The sequence below is a fragment of the Akebia trifoliata genome, chromosome 4, assembly GCF_017979445.1.
Source record: "Akebia trifoliata isolate Shusen 1 chromosome 4, ASM1797944v1, whole genome shotgun sequence".
Classification (NCBI taxonomy): domain Eukaryota; kingdom Viridiplantae; phylum Streptophyta; class Magnoliopsida; order Ranunculales; family Lardizabalaceae; genus Akebia; species Akebia trifoliata.
The window spans coordinates 16,358,280-16,377,531 of NC_141378.1; the positions used below are offsets into that span (position 1 = coordinate 16,358,280).

Genomic DNA, 19,252 nt, shown 5'->3' on the forward strand with positions numbered 1-19,252 from the left:
AATGGTATTTGGTGTGTATTGAGAACGCAAATGGCCTCCTCCCAGTGCAACATCTTTACTCCGTGACACCAATAAAAGAATTAAGTCCAGAAACAAACAAGAATGGTGCTACTCTTCTTGCTAATGCAATCATCTCTGATATATATGGTAAGAAAATTTTATTTTCATTCCTAATCCTAGCCACGAGTAACGAAAAAAAATAAAAAATGGTGACTATTAATTTATGAGTCATGATAATCTGACTATCCCACGTGGCATATTCAACGACTACCTGACATGACAAGTTCGGGAACAGTAGATATGTGCTCCTTGGGATACACTGTTCCCTCGAGATACACTTTTTAATGGGGAAGTGCAGTCACGCACAACGTGAAAAAAAACTTATATTTGACAGCTCAAGGCTGTTTAATTTCATAAAATTCAACGGATCAAGGCATCAAATTTTTCATTGTCAAATATTTTTTTTCAATAGATCGAAACCATCAAATTAATGGAGGAAGAGAGAAATTTGATAGCTCTTAGCCATCGAATTGGGGAACATAAAAAAATTTCAACGGCCATGTGCCATTGAAATTCAGTTTCTAAAATTTGTGGGCTTTGATCTGTCGAATTTTCTTCTCAAAATTTTCAGTTTTCACATAGTGGCGTATCCCAAGGAGCACAGATCTATGGTTCTCAAACTTGTCACGTCAGGGTAATCGATTGAGTTTGCCACGTGGTGTAGTCAGATTATCACGATTCTTAATTTATTAACTTCTTCTTTTGGAAATTTTGTTACTTGTATAGATACAGCTTTGGATCTACTGCAGCGCTACAAAAAATTAGCGATTACTCCAGATTTCTATGGGATGACTGCTTTGAATATGCTGGCTGGACGACCTTCTGCATTTCCAAGTGGATGTCTGCAAGGAATTTGGCAACGACTGGTATATTCATGTCGGTAAATCATTCATGGAGTGATTTAATAGAATATATATATACTATAACTTAAGGGCATACTAATTATTATACTATAACTTAAGGGTATACTCATAGTATAATTGTGTGGTAATATCAGTCTTAAATTTATAAGGGCAATGCCCGTGTTTGAACTCCTCATGGAAAATTCAACAAAAAAGTTTGACGGGCCAAGGCCCACGAGTTTTAGAAATCGAATTTTGACAGTCCAAGGCTCTTGAAATTTTTTATGTTCCCCAAATTCATTAATTTGATAGTTTTAATCCGTCGAAAAAAAAAAATTTGATGGCCTTGAGCCGTCAAATATAGGCTTTTTTCACGTTGTGCCAAATACCTCAATTCTAAATAAATATTAGACATACAACATAGCCCTTGACCTTGATCTTTACTAATCTAACATAAAATGCCCTCATCTTCAACCACTAACCAAGTATCCTTTGATTTTTCTTAGCAAAATCAGTCTTCTTCAAGCCATTAGGGTAAAAAAAATTACCTTTCTCTTCAACCTTATAAGATTTATCTCCTTCAATCTTCATACGGTTGAAGTATGGCTCAAACTAATTAGGCCTGGTCTAAGTACTTGTGTTTTTTGGGTCGGTCCAAGGTAAGATGGGTTGGACTTGTAACTTATATAAGAGGCCCACTTATGTAGTGCTTCTAAAAGGGATTTTTTTTTTTATAACTCCAAGTTGAAGTTTTTCCTAGAGAGGAGAGTAGAGAAAGAAAGAAAACATAAACAAGAGAGATTGAGATTTAGAAGAAGGTGAAGCTAAGTGATAAAAGTGTTTTCTTGTATCGATTTGCTCCAATTTCTTTGTAGTGAAATCGAGATCCAACGCTCATACCTCTGTGAATGTAGTCTTGGGTGAATCATATAAAATCTTATGTTATGAGTATTGTGTTCTTACTCTTTCTTTGTGTGGTTGTTTATCTTCTTTGCAATTGTTACTATTAGTTGGGTTTGTCCTTCATTACTATTATCAAACAAAGTCTTGAAAGACATGACATACAAGGTGTTTAGTAAAATACAAATAAGTGTTTGATTAAATTACTATATGAGCTTCACAAAGATGTTCACATACACAACACATACCTCACAAACAAGATACGATTTTTGGGGAAGTAGAAGATCTGATGGATTTCTGGATTGAAAAATCGAGGCATTAATATCTTCAAAATGTTTAAATTAATGGATTGAAGACGAAATTGAATAGGTTAAGGATCTTGAATGACAATGAACTTTGGAGAGAAAAAAATAATGGTTTTCAAATAAAAAATCAATGGTTGATAGTTGAGTTTCAAAATCGACTCAATGCTTTGAGCTAACTCAATCGACTCAATAATTTTTCGAGTTGATTAGTAAGTTAGTTCCATCAAGTTTTGGGGTCAAATCACGTTGAAACCCATTCAAATTGAGTAAACTAGGTTGAGTTTCACGTTGACTAGATGAGTTTTAAGACTATAGATTCAACCATATAACTTTTTAAGTAATATTTTTGTTCAAAAACTTGGTAAAAGAACATGTTATGAATGGTTTTTTGAACCAACTTGGCAATCTTGACCAATGTAATTGCATGCTTGCTTTAATATTGCATTCAAATAGAAAATATTATTGTCATTCCACAAAAGATTATTTTAAGAATCATGCTGGAGTGACCTCATGTTGTCTAATTTTACGCACGCAAGTATACGTATCGAAACAAGTAATAAAATAATAAGAAAGTATCGTTCCCACGGAGATTAAATACCAATCTATTACTAATTACCAATTTATCTCACTCTAATTTTATCCAAACAAAAGTAAAAATAAGATTTAAAAATAAACAAGAAAAATAACATTGAGAATAAATTTGCATATTTAAAATCAATGAGTGATAAAACTTAGGTTTATAATTTTCCCCAAACAATCCACTTAATTAAATTCTTTTTCCTTCTATGATAAATTAATCAACTATAATTGTCATCCAAGAACACTAAATTCTCTACAAATCTCTTCCGAAGGTCATGTAAAAATATCCTTCTAGACTAACTCCCTATATGTCTATGAGAATTAAATCAAGAAAAATTCATTAAGAATAAACTCTTATAAGGGATGCACACGCAATGCGAGTATATGCCTCTCTCAAATTAACATATGTTATTCTATGTAGGTTATGAACACAAAATAACTCTGCCAATATTATTAAAGTTCACCAAATCAATTCAATCAATAGCCAGTTAATTAAATCCCATTAAACATTAGATAGAATAAACAATCACATGTGGGATCATAGAAGAAAGAAAGAAAACTAATCAAATATCATGAATGAGTTTTATTATTACCCTAAAATAGAAATTAGTTCATCATTGAAAATAAAATAAAATCACAAAAGTATTTAGTCATTCTTGGATTACAAAGTTAAGAGAAGAGTTAAAGTTAAGGAAGATAAAACTCAAGAGTTAATCTCTAATTCATGTCCTCCTTCTCAATCTTCTGCCTCCAAGAAAAATCCAAAACTTCCATCCCAAAATAAGGCTTAATTGTTTCTATTTAGAGGTATGGCGTCATTAGGGTTAAGAGTCCCAAAATCATATTTAATTCGGCCAAAAAAATTAACGTGTAATGTTGGAAACGTAAGCAGGCCATAGCATCAAAACATGTCATGCCGCAGCTTGTATTTTCATATTTCTATTGTGCAATTCTTGAATCCCACCGGGTCTCGTTTTCTATCAAGCTGCGGCTTGAAGACTTTCTGATCGGTTATAGTTCTTGCTAAATAAATGCAGAGATTAATATGTGAACTAAGACTTTGGGCAAGTCGAATTCGTTCCACAGGGACAATGATGATTCAAAGATTCATTCGGTTAGAAACAAAAACAGAATTAGAAAACAGATTTTTCTTAAAACAAATTGATTTGTAAAAATAAAACAAAGAAGAAAGTAGCAACTAATTGGTAAATGAAATTAAACTAACAATAGAGATTGAAGGTATAAGGAAAAGAGTTTAGAGAATTCAAGATTACCTTTACAAGTTACCCAAAAATGCTAATTAATTCTAGAACATGACTCAATCCACGTAGCAAGTCATTGCTCGTGGATCGGAAGATGATTCGATATAACCATTGATTGGAATCCAAAAGTCTTCATGAAGGTCCATTGTTTATGCAAGATTATCCGACTTATGCTTCCATTCATCACAGAGCATGAATGTTCTTGAGCTTATCTAAGTAACACTCATCAAAGCTTGAAATAGAAGTCTAAATTGGAAGATCTTATCATGAAGAGATTCATAAAATTAGCATAAAAAATAGAAGTAATGAATTAAAATAGCATTAATGGAGTGAACTTGCTCCGGCATTCTTGACTTCTCTAATGAGAATCTAGCCGATCATCGCAAGGATCATATTGCAACAATACTACAAGCAAGAAGATAGATGGAAAGAAAATGTAAAATAAAAATGCAACTTGATTCCTTTCTTGATAATCTCTCAAAAGAGTTACAATAGAGCCAATGGCTTACTCTTGATGTTCTCACTACACTCAAAAGCTCACCCAAAGGAAAAATTACAGAGAAGAAAGAAAGAAAAATCAGAAATTATGGAAGAAGAGAAGAGGAGAAGAGCTTAAGAGGGACCCAAGAAGGGACCCCTTCTTTGAAATCAACCCTCAAATTTATAATGTTTGTATTCGGGTAATCGGGGTGATTTGACGGATAATTCGATTCGAATGGCCCAATCAGTTACAACCACCGAAGCTTCTAGAAGCTTCTGTAAAAATCTCGAGGACAAATTCCTCGAAATGACCGCGACGCGGTCTTGGCTAGCCGCGGCGCGGTGACGTGGCGCTCAAATCGATCGAGATTTTTCTGGAAACTTCCTTTTGGCTCGCATATTGTAACCATAGTTGTTTCGCGATTTAATAACTTCCACGTGCGCTTTATTTATCTACAATTAACAATAAAATCTCATTAGCTCTATTAATTTGGATAAATGAAATAATTTTGCAATTATTTAAAGGAACTAACATTTATGCAATGGTAATCTTAGTGCAATTATGGTCCCAAAATCGAATAATTGGGACCTTATCACTTTCAACTTGTATGCTTAACTTCCTTCTTCCGAAAGTGAATAAATTTGAACCAGAATTTTCTTCTAAATATTGACAAATATCCTAATGTTCCATACTGTTCCTAAACTGCAAAATAAACATAAAAACCAAATAAAAACATAAAATTACATAAAAAGTATAAAACAAACTAAACTGAAATAAAAATAACTAAAAAACTCTAAAATTAACAAAATATTATATTTAAAATTGGTTAATTCATAAGTATTAAACCCACCCATCAAAAGATTGGATCTCATATCGCACATCTTGATGTGAAAGTGGATAAGAATCATTAGATGCTTTTTCACTCATATCTCCCCATATACTTTCACATCAGGTGTGCGATGTGAGGTCCAAATCTTGAAGTCACTTCAGCATTATTCTTATTTTTTAAATGAGCATTTTTTTTTCTCTCGTAGGTGTCCCTGTGCAACTTATTGAGCCCATTGAGCAAAATTGGTTTAATACTTTAGTAATCCATCAACCCCTTGGTCTTGTTTGGAAAGCCCTTAAAATATTACGAGGTACGTAACACCTATTCTCGTATTACCATATTTTCATCGATCATTTAAAGCTTGACTTTATTTTGATCACACTACTCCAAGTATCAAGCAAATTCAAGATAGGAAGTTATTACATGTCAAATCCCTTCAAGTACTCGAAATCATTTGTACCCAAATTTCCATATTAAATGTACCACAGCTTCACGAGACCCAAGTATATGAAGTAATCTTCCAAGCCATCAATTTCGGGATTGTTGAATTTATTATTGAGATTCTCAAATGTAATCCTTTTTTGCTATGGAGCTTCGATGAAAACAAATGAGGAATATTTCTAGTCGCGATTGTACATCACCAAGAAAAAGTCTTTAACCTCATATATGATATGGGACAAAAGAATTGCATTGCAAATCATACTGATGAATTTGGTAATAACATGTTACATTTAGCTGCAAAGTTAGCACTTTCTTCCCAACTGGATAGAGTCTCTGGTGCAGCTCTTCAGATGCAACGAGAGCTACAATGGTTTGAGGTATGTAACTTTGTACCAAACATATAGTTATAAGATACAATATAGTTCAATCTAGATTGGTAAGTTCTTCTTCATTTTCAATTATTGTTTTATTTTTTCGATTAAGATTGTATTTTGTGATACTTATTTTGAGGTTAAAGTTCTATACAAAATTCAGATTTAAATCTGAATTTACTACATCAAATTTGAATTATTTATTATAGAAGCTAGAACCAATGTCAAACATACATGTAGACTACACCTATCTCGGGATCAATGTCAATTAAACAATATTAAAGTTAATCTGACTCAAGTTTTACCACCACAACATAAAGGAAATTCCAATTCCGGATATAAAAAATTATTCTGTTACATGCAAATAGACTGAGTAGATATAATTCATAAATAATTACATCGACCAATAATATAAAAGTGTATTTAATTGAAAGATATGAAGTGCCTAAATAATTAATATTTATTAATTATAAAATCCTAAAGAGTCGTGTTGGGGTGACATTGGGATTCATTGCGATCCTCAAAGTTCTAACATGGGGTGCTCACGTTATCGTAGATGCGTTTCCTCGAGAAACAAGTAAAAAAATTTATGGTTATATGTGGACCTCCATGTCAGAAATGTGAGAATCGCAGTACATCCAATGTCACCCCAGCATTAGTGAATCCTAAATATTCTCCTATATCATGAGATACAACTTTCCTATTTTATTAATGTGTACATCCAAAGTAATTCAATATATCTCAATGCAATAATTTAATACACCTTTATAATCTAGATTATAGTACTTAGATCATGCTCTCAATAGAGCTATGGCTCTGATATCATAATTAATGTTGAAAAGTATTGATTCCTTTAATAGAATAAAAAAATGAACTTATTGGGTAAAAATATTAGGCAAATCTTAATTCGAAATAAACTCTATCTCTAACAATACACTTTATTCTAATACATCTTATCTTTATTCAATTTTACCTCACCATCATAGGAGGTGAAAACAATCGTACAACGCCGGTTTAAGGAAGAAGTAAACAAAGAAGGTAAAACAGCTCGAGCTTTGTTTAGGGAAGAGCACAAGGAGTTGGTAAAAGAAGGGGAGACATGGATGAAAGAAACGACAGAAGCGTGTACAATTGTTGCTACTCTCATTGCCATAGTTATGTTTACCACTGCCTTTACAGTACCTGGTGGCAACAATGGTGCTACAGGAATCTCCATTTTTCTACAAAGCAGGGCCTTCATGTTTTTTATAGTATCCTGGCTCAGCCTCTATCTCTATCTTATTAATGTTTTATAAGTTTCACCAGAATACTTTTTTAATTAGTTGGATAATTCGAATAGAACCACACATCCAAAAATGCATTCAATGTCTTGGATTATAAACCACAAATCCGCCTATGAACAGTTACATCACTTTCATTTTTTATTTTATTATTTTTGAAAACACTAGATTCCAACTCCTCCATCAAATAAACAATTGAGATAAGAGGAATAACGAATATTTCCTAAAAACAATACTTATTGCCTAAGAACCAATACAAATTTTGTTTTCTAGTAGTACATTTTTCTTCCTATATCATCTAAACCGTTTATTTGATGAAGAACCTCAACGTGAGGTTAAACTTTTATTTGAAAATATGAACAACATGCCCCATTTGTCCCCACAGAACTTTGAGACGTCCCTATATTTTCAACTAATTACATGCCTCATTTATCCCCACTCCCTCACCTCTTCGATTTTTTGTTGATGACAATGCCTCTTGACTGTGACTTCTCAAATATTAATTGGAAATGACCTAAATATCATTTTCTTTAACTTCTAGCTGAAAATATCTTAATTTCTCCATTAAATCATTCATCTTCACTATACAATTAACTATAGTTTGCCCCCCACTACAGGAAAATCCTGGCTCTACCCCTAGTGGATAGTCTATTTTTTGTAAACCACTTTTGATGTTGTTAAAAGTTTTAGATTGAGTTGATTTTTGGTGAGGATGATCTCCTCATCATAGAGATCATCCTCACCAAAAAATAGTTCAATCCGAAACTTTTAGCCAAATAGGATAAAACACGTTGCAGATATATGTATACACTGACCCTATATATATAGGGTCACTTTCCGTTCACGCATAAGACAACTCATAAAACAAAAAAATCAATACAGTCATCGAATTAAAAGATGATCCAACGGCTCATGTTATAAAGTAGAGAAATTAAAACACATGATTCTAATAAAAACACGTTCAATTGTAACTATTTGTAACTACTCATTTTGACAAAAAATAAAGGGTAAATTACAATTTGACTCTGTGTAGTTTGGCATAATTCCAATTTGACCCATTAATGTTTTGATAATTACAATTTTCTCCCTTATAGTTATCTAATGAATTCATTTTCCCCCTTCCATCTACTTGCTGTCAACCAAACATTAAAAAAAAGGTTTTTTTTTTTTTGATAAGTATCATTATATTCATAAGAATAAGGCTAGACCGGTCGAGATGACCAACCTAGCAGAACCTTACATAAGGAACTACTCACGAGAAATACAATGAATCCCCTCCCAATTGTAAAGAAAGTCCTCGAAAAACAGCCCCCTAAACTCCTTATAAACTTTAGACCAACAAAACAAAAGACCCAAAATAGATACAAACATGTCTATGCAATCCATTTGTTTCCCTTCAAAGATGCGTCTATTCCTCTCCAGCCACACCCCCCAACAAATTGCGAATGGTGTAATGCTCCACAGAAGTCTCCTTGTGCCTCTAAAAGAATACCCGATTGACGGCCAACACGTGAGAAGGTCCTTTATTGTTTTTGGAAGACAAGTTAGGATTCCATACAACTTAAAGAATTGTGCCCAAATACCATGAGAAAATTTGCAATGAAGGAGAAGATGATCCGAGGATTCTCCATTTTCCATACATAAGACACAACAACTTGCCCCATACCACCCCCGCCGCATCAAAAAGTCCATCGTTTGTATCCTTCCTAGCGATGCCGTCCAAGTGAAAAAAGCAACTTTGCTTGGCACCTTTGGTCCCCAAATTGGGACACAAGGGAATGTATTATCGCCATTGTTACCCAAGGAATGGTAGAAGGAACGTACCGAAAACTTGCCATCTTTGCTTGCCATCCACACTCTCTCGTCTTCCCTACCCAAGCGAAGGTCGATACTCGAAGCTACATCGATTAATCTGCCAACTTCTACCAACTCCAAGCCATCAATACCTCTTCGAAACCCAAAGTCCCAAGCCCGTTCTCCGCCTACATCTCGTCGGAAGGATGCGATTGGGAACCCTTTTTTTAAGGATATGGAATACAAAGAAGGAAATACTTCCATAAGAGGTTGATTGTTGCACCAAATATCCTCCCAAAATCTTACTTTGTTCCCTTGCTCTACTATAAATTTGATTCTCGATTTGAGCATAGGGATGACTTTCATGATGCCTTTCCACATCCCACAACCATGAGCATGTCTAACTGGACCACTTTCCCACCCCGTTCGCCTTTCTCCATATTTTCCTTGAATGACTTTTCTCCACAAACTGTTCTCCTCGGATCCGAATCTCCATAACCACTTCCCCCTCAAGGCCATGTTCATTATTCCAAGTCTCTTAACCCCGAGGCCACCCTTCTTCTTATCTGAGCAAACTTGTTTCCAGTTAACTAGATGATGTTTTCTACCCCCATTCCTGTCATGCCAAAGAAAATTCCGGAATAACTTATCTAACCTTAGTTCCACGCTACGAGGTAATGAAAGTACTGAAAGAAAGTATATTGGAATGCTCGATAAGACGCTTTTAATCAAAGTCAGCTTACCCCCCTTAGAAAGATAATTTGCTTGCCAATTTGCGAGCTTTCTTCCAATTCTTTCTATTATCGGATCCCAAATCGCCACTCTCCTATACGGAGCCCCTAGCGGAATCCCCAAGTAGGAGGAAGGCAAACTACCTACTTGCCATCCCAACGATGCCGCAAGTAAAGGAACACATCTGACCAAGCCAACCGAAAACACCTTGCTTTTCTTCATATTGACTGGGATGCCTGACACTGCTTCGAAACAACAAAGCAATCCACCCAATCTTCTTGTTTGCTCAATGGAATCATCTAAGAAGACTAGTGTATCATCTGCGAATTGAAGGTGCGAAACAGTTACATTACCTGCTCCTGCAGCAAAGCCTGATAAAAAAAAGGTTTTGTATATTTATAAATACCATTTTACCCTTTTTAAAATATTATTTTTCTTGATAATAAAAAAACATTCCTGTGAAAAAATAGGTTCATATGTCAGGGAGAATGTGAATGCTTAGACAGGAGCATTTTTATTATTGTTTTAAAAGTTATTTTTTATAAGAAAATAAAATAAAATAAAAAGATTAAATAGTAAAATAACATTCCTAGTAAAAGGCTAAGTGCAATTATAAAAAAGTTAGGGGGTCAACAAAACCTAAGAGAGAGAGAGAGGAGCATTTACCTGCTTAAGAGATGAGAAGGAACAAAAGTTTTACAGTTGAGAATAGAGGAGAGAAACCAGGTCGTATGCACACAGGGTACAGAACCACAGATTGAAACCCTCCTCGCACACCTCAACATGGCAACACATGCCATGTGAACCACAATCCAATGAGATTTTGAAAAAGAGAAATTTGAGGCATAATTCCTTAGATTGTGGTTTACGTATCAAATGTTGATGTGTGGGAGGAGGGTTTCAATCCTCCACCTCGGTTAAATATGATTGGGATTCATAAAAATAAAAAATAAAAAAAATTAGATGGTTAAAATAGGAGAGTTGCTATTGGTACCCTAACATTTACTTATTACACCCTCAATTTCTTAAATTATTTATCACACCCCAATTAAAAATTAAAAACACACAATTCAAATGTTATAAAGATTTGACTCAAGTTATCAATCTACATAACAAAGCATTATAACACTCATTTAACAATTTCAATAGTTGTTTACAATTAGGATTAGGCTTATATTAGGTTTTTAATTGGGGTGTAATAAGTAAAAGTTGAGGTGCCAATAGCATCATTTTAAAATAGTAGATTTTACACTCTAAAAGTTAAGGGTGTGTTTGCTAAGCAAAAATTGAACATGAGAATTAGTAACTCTCGAAATTGCTAAAAATTGTGTGTTTGGAAAAGCTCAATTCACCAACTTCCTAAAATAGAAACATCTCAACTTTCACCCTAAGAGGTTAAAGTTGGCAACTCTCGTTCTCATCCCCTTTTTTTAATTTTATTTATTATTATGACAGTCTAAAAATAAAATAAATAAATAAATAATAAATTCAAAATTAAACAATAATAATAATAAATTATAGTACTATTTTATTATAGTAATGAGAAAAGAAAAGATAATAAAAAAATAATAATAAATATAATAATAATAAAACTAAAAATTAATAATACTAATAATACTAATAAACTAAAAATTATTAATAATAATTATTATTATAAATCCTATATTACTAATTTTTTTGTAACAATGAGAAAAAATAATAAATAAATTAAAAAGAAGTTTTGAAAAGATAATAATATAAGAATTTGTTTTCGATCTCAATTAGGAAGTTGATTTTTTATTTTTATTTTTTATGTTTCCTCCTATCTCTCAATGTTGCTGGATCTCTATAGATCTCAGAGGTAAATTCTTGTAAGCAACCAAACACAAAGTTATAATCATCACTCACTATCAACTTTCAAAAGTTGAACTTCTGGGAGTCACTACAACATTTTTGATCTACAGCGGCGGATTTTTCCGCCGCTACAAGGTAATTTTTCCGCCGGTAAAAGCTATTGCGGCGATGAGCAGCGGAATCAAAGATCCGTCGTTGATTCCTCCGTCGCTAACTATAGCAGCGGATAACTTGTTCCGCTGTTGCAGGTTATACATTTAGCGACGGATATTAATATCCGCTGCAATAAATCAATTTTTTCACGAATAGAATATAACCCATATAGCGGCGGATATTAATATCCGCTGCAATAGGTCAATTTAAAAAAAAAATAAAATATAACAATTATAACGGCGGATATATCTATCCACTGCAATAGATCACTTTTAAAAAAATAAAAAATGACCCATATAGCGGCGGATCTTAATATCCGCTGCAATAGGTCAATTTAAAAAAATAAAATATCACAATTATTGCGGCAGATATTTCTATCCGCTGCAATAAATCATTTAAAAAAAAAGAAAAATAACCCATATAGCGGCGGATATTAATATCCGCTGCAATAGGTTAATTTTTTTTTTTTTAAATATATATATATATATATATATATATATGACATTTAACCCATGTCATCCAACCTACATATATTAAAAATAAATATACAATAAGCAACACCACATAACCTGCCACTGCCACCAAAATCTACTAAAAATTCAATTCAATTCGCCTAAGCTAGAGTAGCAATCTGGAAGTGGTTTATGAGAAAATGATTTGACACTGCTTGACTATAAACAAATCTATAATAGAAGCTACAACACTAAGAATTCATAACCTTTACGAAAATATTCTAGCAATAATAATGAAAAAATAAAATTTGAGTCATCATTCCAATATAAAGGAAATGACACATCAAGCAAAAGAAATTGAACAAGCATAAAACGATGAAACTTCAAATGAGTGATAAAGGTGATGAATAAGAACCCGGCATGTCAAACTAAGCAATATTATAGAGGGATAATTAATATTTATAAAAAATATATACATCGACAAAAATGAGAAATAAAAGCACATTTGATCTATAAATATTAGAATTGTACTATGAATATTATAATTTCACCTACCACTGATGAAATTGAATAACTGATAATCCAAACATCATTGAATATAAGAAACCAACCTATGGTAGGAGGCATGTAAACCATAGGTTGGTTTGCATGTCGGTAACCAATGAAAGGCATCATCTTGTTTCCAACTACTTGGTTTATGCCAGCAAAAGCTGCTGGAATTGCTGAAGGGTGAGGCAGGAAGCTAGGTTGGGCGCTTATTGCTTTTACTTGCTGTTCCAGCTTCTCTTTATCTGCCTTCAGCCTCTGCTTCTCATCACGAAGCTCATTTTTCTCGGCCTACACAAAGGGAGCGTATGTTTTTAACACCGGAAAATTTTTATAGATGATACCCATCAAGAAATAATAATAACAAGCAATCCAATTTTCCTGGAGAAACATGAAAATTGGAACGAGATATTTTTAATACCCGTACATATAAACATGATCTTTATTTAAAAAACCAGCAAACTCATACCAATATATTAGTCTCATCTAATACATGTTTCTAAACCTCGGTGACAATCCAGATCGTCCAATGTTAATATAAAAAGAACAAGGACAAACAGGACGATCCGAATCAAAGTCAACATGAATCAAAAACAAGATGAAGGCCAAGTCATTACAGTGTTAGGACGGATTCATGCCTGGGTCAGGCTAAATCATGGCATGTTAAGGCCGAGTCAGGTGAAAATAGGGTCGAAGACAAGTCACAACCAAGTCATGGGAAAACCTATGATCACATGATTGTTTACCGAATTGACTCGGGCAAGTCAAAATGGTATATTTATCTAGTTTAACAAATACAGAGTAAAAGAAACAACGGAAGAGGGGTACAGAATAACTAAGCGAAACATGGGCCCCACCTTCAATTCTTTAATCTTCTCCTGGAGATCCTCGTTTGATTCCTTTAGCTTCAGGGCTTCACTCCGTAACTGGGTAACCATGCGAACAACATCAATCAGTATAGCAGCCTTGTCTGTTTTGGGTGGCCTTCCAGGCTCAAGGATGGAAGCCAAGTCAATAAACCTTGTGATAATGCCAAAGAATATATGAGACAGAGTAGATGAGTAAAGACAATGAAAAAGCTAGAGTGAGCATGCCTTTCATTAAACCTATCCTTTCGCATTTTATCTCTGCATGCTTTGGAGCTAGATACATGTTTCAGAACTCACCCTATGACAGACATTCCACATAAATCATGAAGGTAAAGATTCTAAAATCCCAAAAACTGCAATTTGTATTTGCATATAAAGCATGAAGAAACTAGAGCCAGCAATCCTAGAATTGTGTTCCGTTTTTAACTAAGCAGCCAAAGAAAAAGAAGCTATGTACCGTTTTCGAGAGCCTATTTCTTTGATGCCATCTGAATCCCCAAAGGAGCCATCAATGTCCACACTGAGAGCAGTTAGATAAACCATTAAAAACAGTTAAAATTATATAGATAAATAGAGTATCACATACAAAACAAATAAGTAGATACTCCTTCAATGTCATGAATTAATTATGTGTGCTAACCTGAAGTTCAATTTATTTGACAAGAACAGATAAACTAATGCACTTCTGTTTAAAATACACCACTCAGACTCATTGACAAAATAGAGAGGGGGGGGGAGGAATCAGGGAGACAAAGAAATATAACTTTCTGCTCTACTTTAAAGGACAGGAAAGAACAAGCAAATGTATATTTAAATTATGAATTATCTTATTATCTCAAACCAAAGGGATAACCTTTAAACTGTGGAGGCCAAACAGATTTTTATGCATCCAAATTTCCAAGGAACAATGTCAATGATTACAAAGCAAGAATGGGTATCCAACCAACTTCATTACAAACTCAAGGAGTGCTGAGGAAATGGTGAGCTCGTATACCTAATGAAGCAACCAGTCAAGGACCCATTCCAAAATCAAAATGAATGCAAACCTCAATCCATTTGCTCCACTTAACATCAACATCCAGTCTACCTATCATATAAGCTAGGAAGGACTATTGACATCATGTGCCTTTTCCATATTTTTTTTACATAGAATCATTGGCTCCCCTTGGTGAGTTATGAAATCAATACACTCATTTCTTATTTGAAAGCCATCAAGAATCTGTCACCCCTTCCCAAAGGCCCCTTCGAATGGAGAAATCAAGGAGTCATGGGCCTCATCCATTATACTTGATAGCACATCACTAATACCCTTGGCTAGTTATGAAATCATTACACCCATTATTATCATACACCCATTGAGAATCTGTCACCCTTCCCCAAAGGCTCCTTTAAATGGGGAAATCATCAAGTCCAAGACCTCCTTCATTTTACCTTAAAGCACACCACTAATGGCAAATTAACAATGCCATCAAGAGTAGGTCTGAGAGTAATGTGTAATTCTCATGAAAACCAACCATTATTTTGCTCAAATACTAATTATCTTCCATGAAAAGCCCATTCAAAACAATCTTGGAAGTATGGTTCGCATGCTTCCTACCATTGGTAATGCGATGGAAAAGACTCGTGTTTTTGTTCCCCCTCTTTGAGCAGTTTTCACTCTTGAATATAAGAAACCAACCTATGCGATGGAAGTCTAGTTCTATTGACCATTGACAATGTCATCAACAATACACCCAGATACCATAAGGCCCTTCATTCCACAATAGTTTAAAGTAACCCAAGTGTTTGAAGCTAAAGCAGAGTCTTATATAAAAGTAGATGATAGACAACATATGTAGGTTGCATAAAGAAAAAAGTAGTTGCTTTTATTGGTGAACTTACCCTCTTCTATAAGAATCCACTGAATACTGCCAAAGATGCAATTCCCATACACGCATAGAGATTTAAACATCATTAGATTGTCCAATTGAACTAGAAAGAACCACAAAACACGGAAGTAGAAAAAAGCCTCTAAAGTCAAAAAAGAACCGACTGAATTTTCCATGAATTCAGTTTGATAGAAATATATATGATGCCAACTAAAGATCATAGGCACAAAAAGCCATATAAATAAGTACTAATTTAAATATTGCTTGAGAGGATTGGAGTAACAGGAAAGAACCCCAATTTCAAGCAAGAAGAAAACTTACTAATGAGAGCTAGGATCTTGTCTACTCTTGGTTCATTCTAGGGCCATAATTGATCCGAAGAGCCTTGGAAAATATCGTGAACTCCCTGCTCAATTAATAGAACAAGGAATTGAAACAAAATTAATAACATAAAGTAAATTGAATGATGGAAATCAGATATCACACTACGTCATAATGCAAAAAAAAAAAAAAAATTTCTTAAACGTGGAATGTTAGAAAGAGCGGATGGATTGTTTCTGAAAATGTTGGAGGGGGATTGATACAAAATCCACAATCGGAAAGTAAGAAAAATAAAATGAATCTTTTAAGCCATTGAACAATTTTCTAGTTTGCATTATAAATCCAAGAAAGAAGTTATACAGAACCAAGAGAATACTAATTGACGATATAAAAGTAGAGGAACATATAAGGATGTTATTGATTGTAAGTTTAAATAATCTAATAACATTTAAAGATGTAAATTGATGCTTTACATCTATACAGACAAATGTAATTTATAAAATGGACATCTTAAGCAAGACTGCAAAACATACAACATAATTGCAGAAAATAAATTTGAAGTCATATAAATAGAACAATGTAAATAAAGGTTTACATGATCAACAACATTTCCAATTACTTTGCCATCATAAACGTTGACTTCCAACGCAACATCGGGCATTAGATTGGTATGGTTTAATTTAATACAATTGTCTGGACTTGCAAAGGCTGCAATAACCAAAGAAACAATACATCAGATAGCCGGACTGCAAAAGGTAAGAAGTAGAATGAGAGAAATAAGCATCATCTCTGTTTTGTACCACAATGACATGTACATGCAAGAACAAACATCAGCTCGTCAGATTGGTTGAAACTATGATAGAATTATTGCTCGCAAATGAAATAAATTTGTAAAATTAAGTAATTATGAGTAATTCAACACAAACTCAACATCCTTTGACACGAAGGACTAGATTCAAGTGTGATTCAAGGAAAACTGTAGTATTTTGCTGTCATGAATCACACACGTCCATGTACTGGACTTCTTCTTATAAGAATGCCTCTCTTTCTCATCTCATCATGCAAAATTGAAATCTCAGCTGCATCATTCTGCTTGAGATAACCTCTAACCAGAACATCATAAACTACAGCATCAGGAGTGATCCCCTTTTTCAACATCTCCTTAAAAACCTGTTTTGCCTCAATCATGAGTCCTTTATTAACTAAACCCCAAATAAGCAAACCATAAGTGAACAAGTTAGATTCTGTGCCCTTACAAACCATTATGTTCTTAAGCTTAAACGCCTCCACCAAATCACCCTGCTAGCAAAACCCAAATCTGAAAATTATATGTATACTTTTCAGGCATTAAGCCTGCAACTGACATCTCCCTAAAGATCGTATCAGCTTCAAAATCATGCTTGTACCCTCTTTCCACTTGACACTTCTGGAATCTATGTTAACTGGACATTTCAAAATAGGTTTTATAAGCAAGTCGATAGAGAAAGGAAAAAAAACCTTAGGGTTCACTTCTATGGAGGAGCTTAATACCTTTTGAAATCGCAGAAATCCCTTCAACAGAAAGATACCCTTAGAAATTGCGGAGTTTCTGATCGAAAATCTTGAAATCAAAGGGTTTCTACTTGAAATCGCTGAGACATACCCTATGGGGGCGATGATACCCTTTGTAAGAGCTCCAAGCGAAAAACCAGAGAGAGAGAGAGAGAGCAAATTCTTCTCTTCATCAACCTTCGAATCAGATTTCTTTGAAGCGTTGTGACAAGATCGAAGCATCGATCTCATCAAATCGAACGGCTTATAACACACAAACCATGCCGTCGAACTTGGATTTTTTCACGTAGAGAGAGGAGAGAGCATAGAGCAGAGAGAGCAAAGAGTGTGTGAGAGAGATAAAGAGAGACGTTTGAGTTTTTGAGGAAAATAAAAATTGAAATTTTTTACTGGCGGATACGTTTTTCCGCTACTCTATTTGCATGAATGGGCGGGAAATTATTTTGTGTAATTTTTTTTCTTTTTCGTGGGAAGCATATGCGCGGGTCCTGTGATAAACAGAAAAATATATCTATAACGTCGGATAAGTTTATCCGCTGTTATAAATCATGACTGTAGATAAAAATGTTTTAATCATAGCCGCGGAAAATACAATCTGCTGCAATATTCAATTTAAAAAAAAAATTTATAAAGAGAATTCAAATCAATTTTTTTATATAAAAAAATTATACTCTATAGCTGCGGACAATATAATCCGCTGCTATATTCAATTAAAAAAAAATATCATAGAAAAATTATACTTTATAGCGGCGGCAAATATAATCCGCTATTATATTCAATTAAAAAAAAATTAAATCGATTTTTTTATATAAAAAATTGTAGTCTATAGTGGCGGATAAACTAATCCGCTGCTATATTCAATTAAAAAAAAATTTATAGGGAAAACTCACTAAATCGATTTTTTTATATAAAAAAAAAAATTGTAGTCTATAGCGGCGGACAATATAATCCGCTGCTATATTCAATTAAAAAAAAAATTTATAGGGAAAACTCACTAAATCGATTTTTTTATATAAAAAAAATTGTAGTCTATAGCGGCGGACAATATAATCCGCTGCTATATTCAATTAAAAAAAAAATTTATAGGGAAAACTCACTAAATCGATTTTTTTATATAAAAAAAATTGTAGTCTATAGCGGCGGACAATATAATCCGCTGCTATATTCAATTAAAAAAAAAATTTATAGGGAAAACTCACTAAATCGATTTTTTTATATAAAAAAAATTGTAGTCTATAGCGGCGGACAATATAATCCGCTGCTATATTCAATTAAAAAAAAATTTATAGGGAGAACTCACTAAATCGATTTTTCTATATAAAAAAAATTGTAGTCTATAGCGGCGGACAATATAATCCGCTGCTATATTCAATTTAAAAAAAATTTGATAGAAAGAACTTACTAAACTGAGTATTCTATATAAAAAAAATTAATTTTTGTAGGAGCGGATATATTTTTCCGCTGCTATATGCACCTGAATAAATTAGTGTGAATTTTTAGCGTATATACAGGTCCCTATAGCGGCGGATATAATTATCCGCTGCAAAAATGTATCTATAAAGGCGGATAAAATGATCCGCTGTTATAAATCGCTGCTATAGATCAAAAATGTTGTAGTGAGTTGAACACTTGAAAGTCCGACTCACTTATCAAACGCACCCAAGTTTCTAACAAGGGAGGTAAGAGCAATTGACAAAATGGTAGGGAGTCAGCATAAAACTATGCTAAACTATAGGGGTCAAAGTATAAATTTACTCTTGTTTCGACTCTTTTCTTAAACCGT

General features: G+C 33.7%; 1 protein-coding gene, 1 long non-coding RNA gene and 1 pseudogene across 3 annotated transcripts in view; all 3 read right to left on the reverse strand.

Moving 5' to 3' along the window:
- Positions 1 to 19,252, reverse strand: part of LOC147404167 (uncharacterized) — a 41,542-nt gene that overhangs the window by 14,412 nt on the left and 7,878 nt on the right. The gene's annotated exons all lie outside the window — the stretch shown is intronic.
- Positions 12,367 to 14,047, reverse strand: LOC147404168 (transcription factor ILR3 pseudogene; annotated as a pseudogene). The gene is made up of 3 exons (XR_015177183.1): positions 14,027 to 14,047; positions 13,718 to 13,939; positions 12,367 to 13,151 (listed from the first exon to the last, which is right to left on the reverse strand). The product of XR_015177183.1 is annotated as a transcription factor ILR3 pseudogene (transcript).
- Positions 14,265 to 17,803, reverse strand: LOC147404169 (uncharacterized). Its single transcript, XR_015177710.1, has 4 exons — positions 17,449 to 17,803; positions 16,514 to 16,626; positions 15,919 to 16,003; positions 14,265 to 15,636 (listed from the first exon to the last, which is right to left on the reverse strand). It is a non-coding gene; the product is annotated as an uncharacterized LOC147404169 (long non-coding RNA).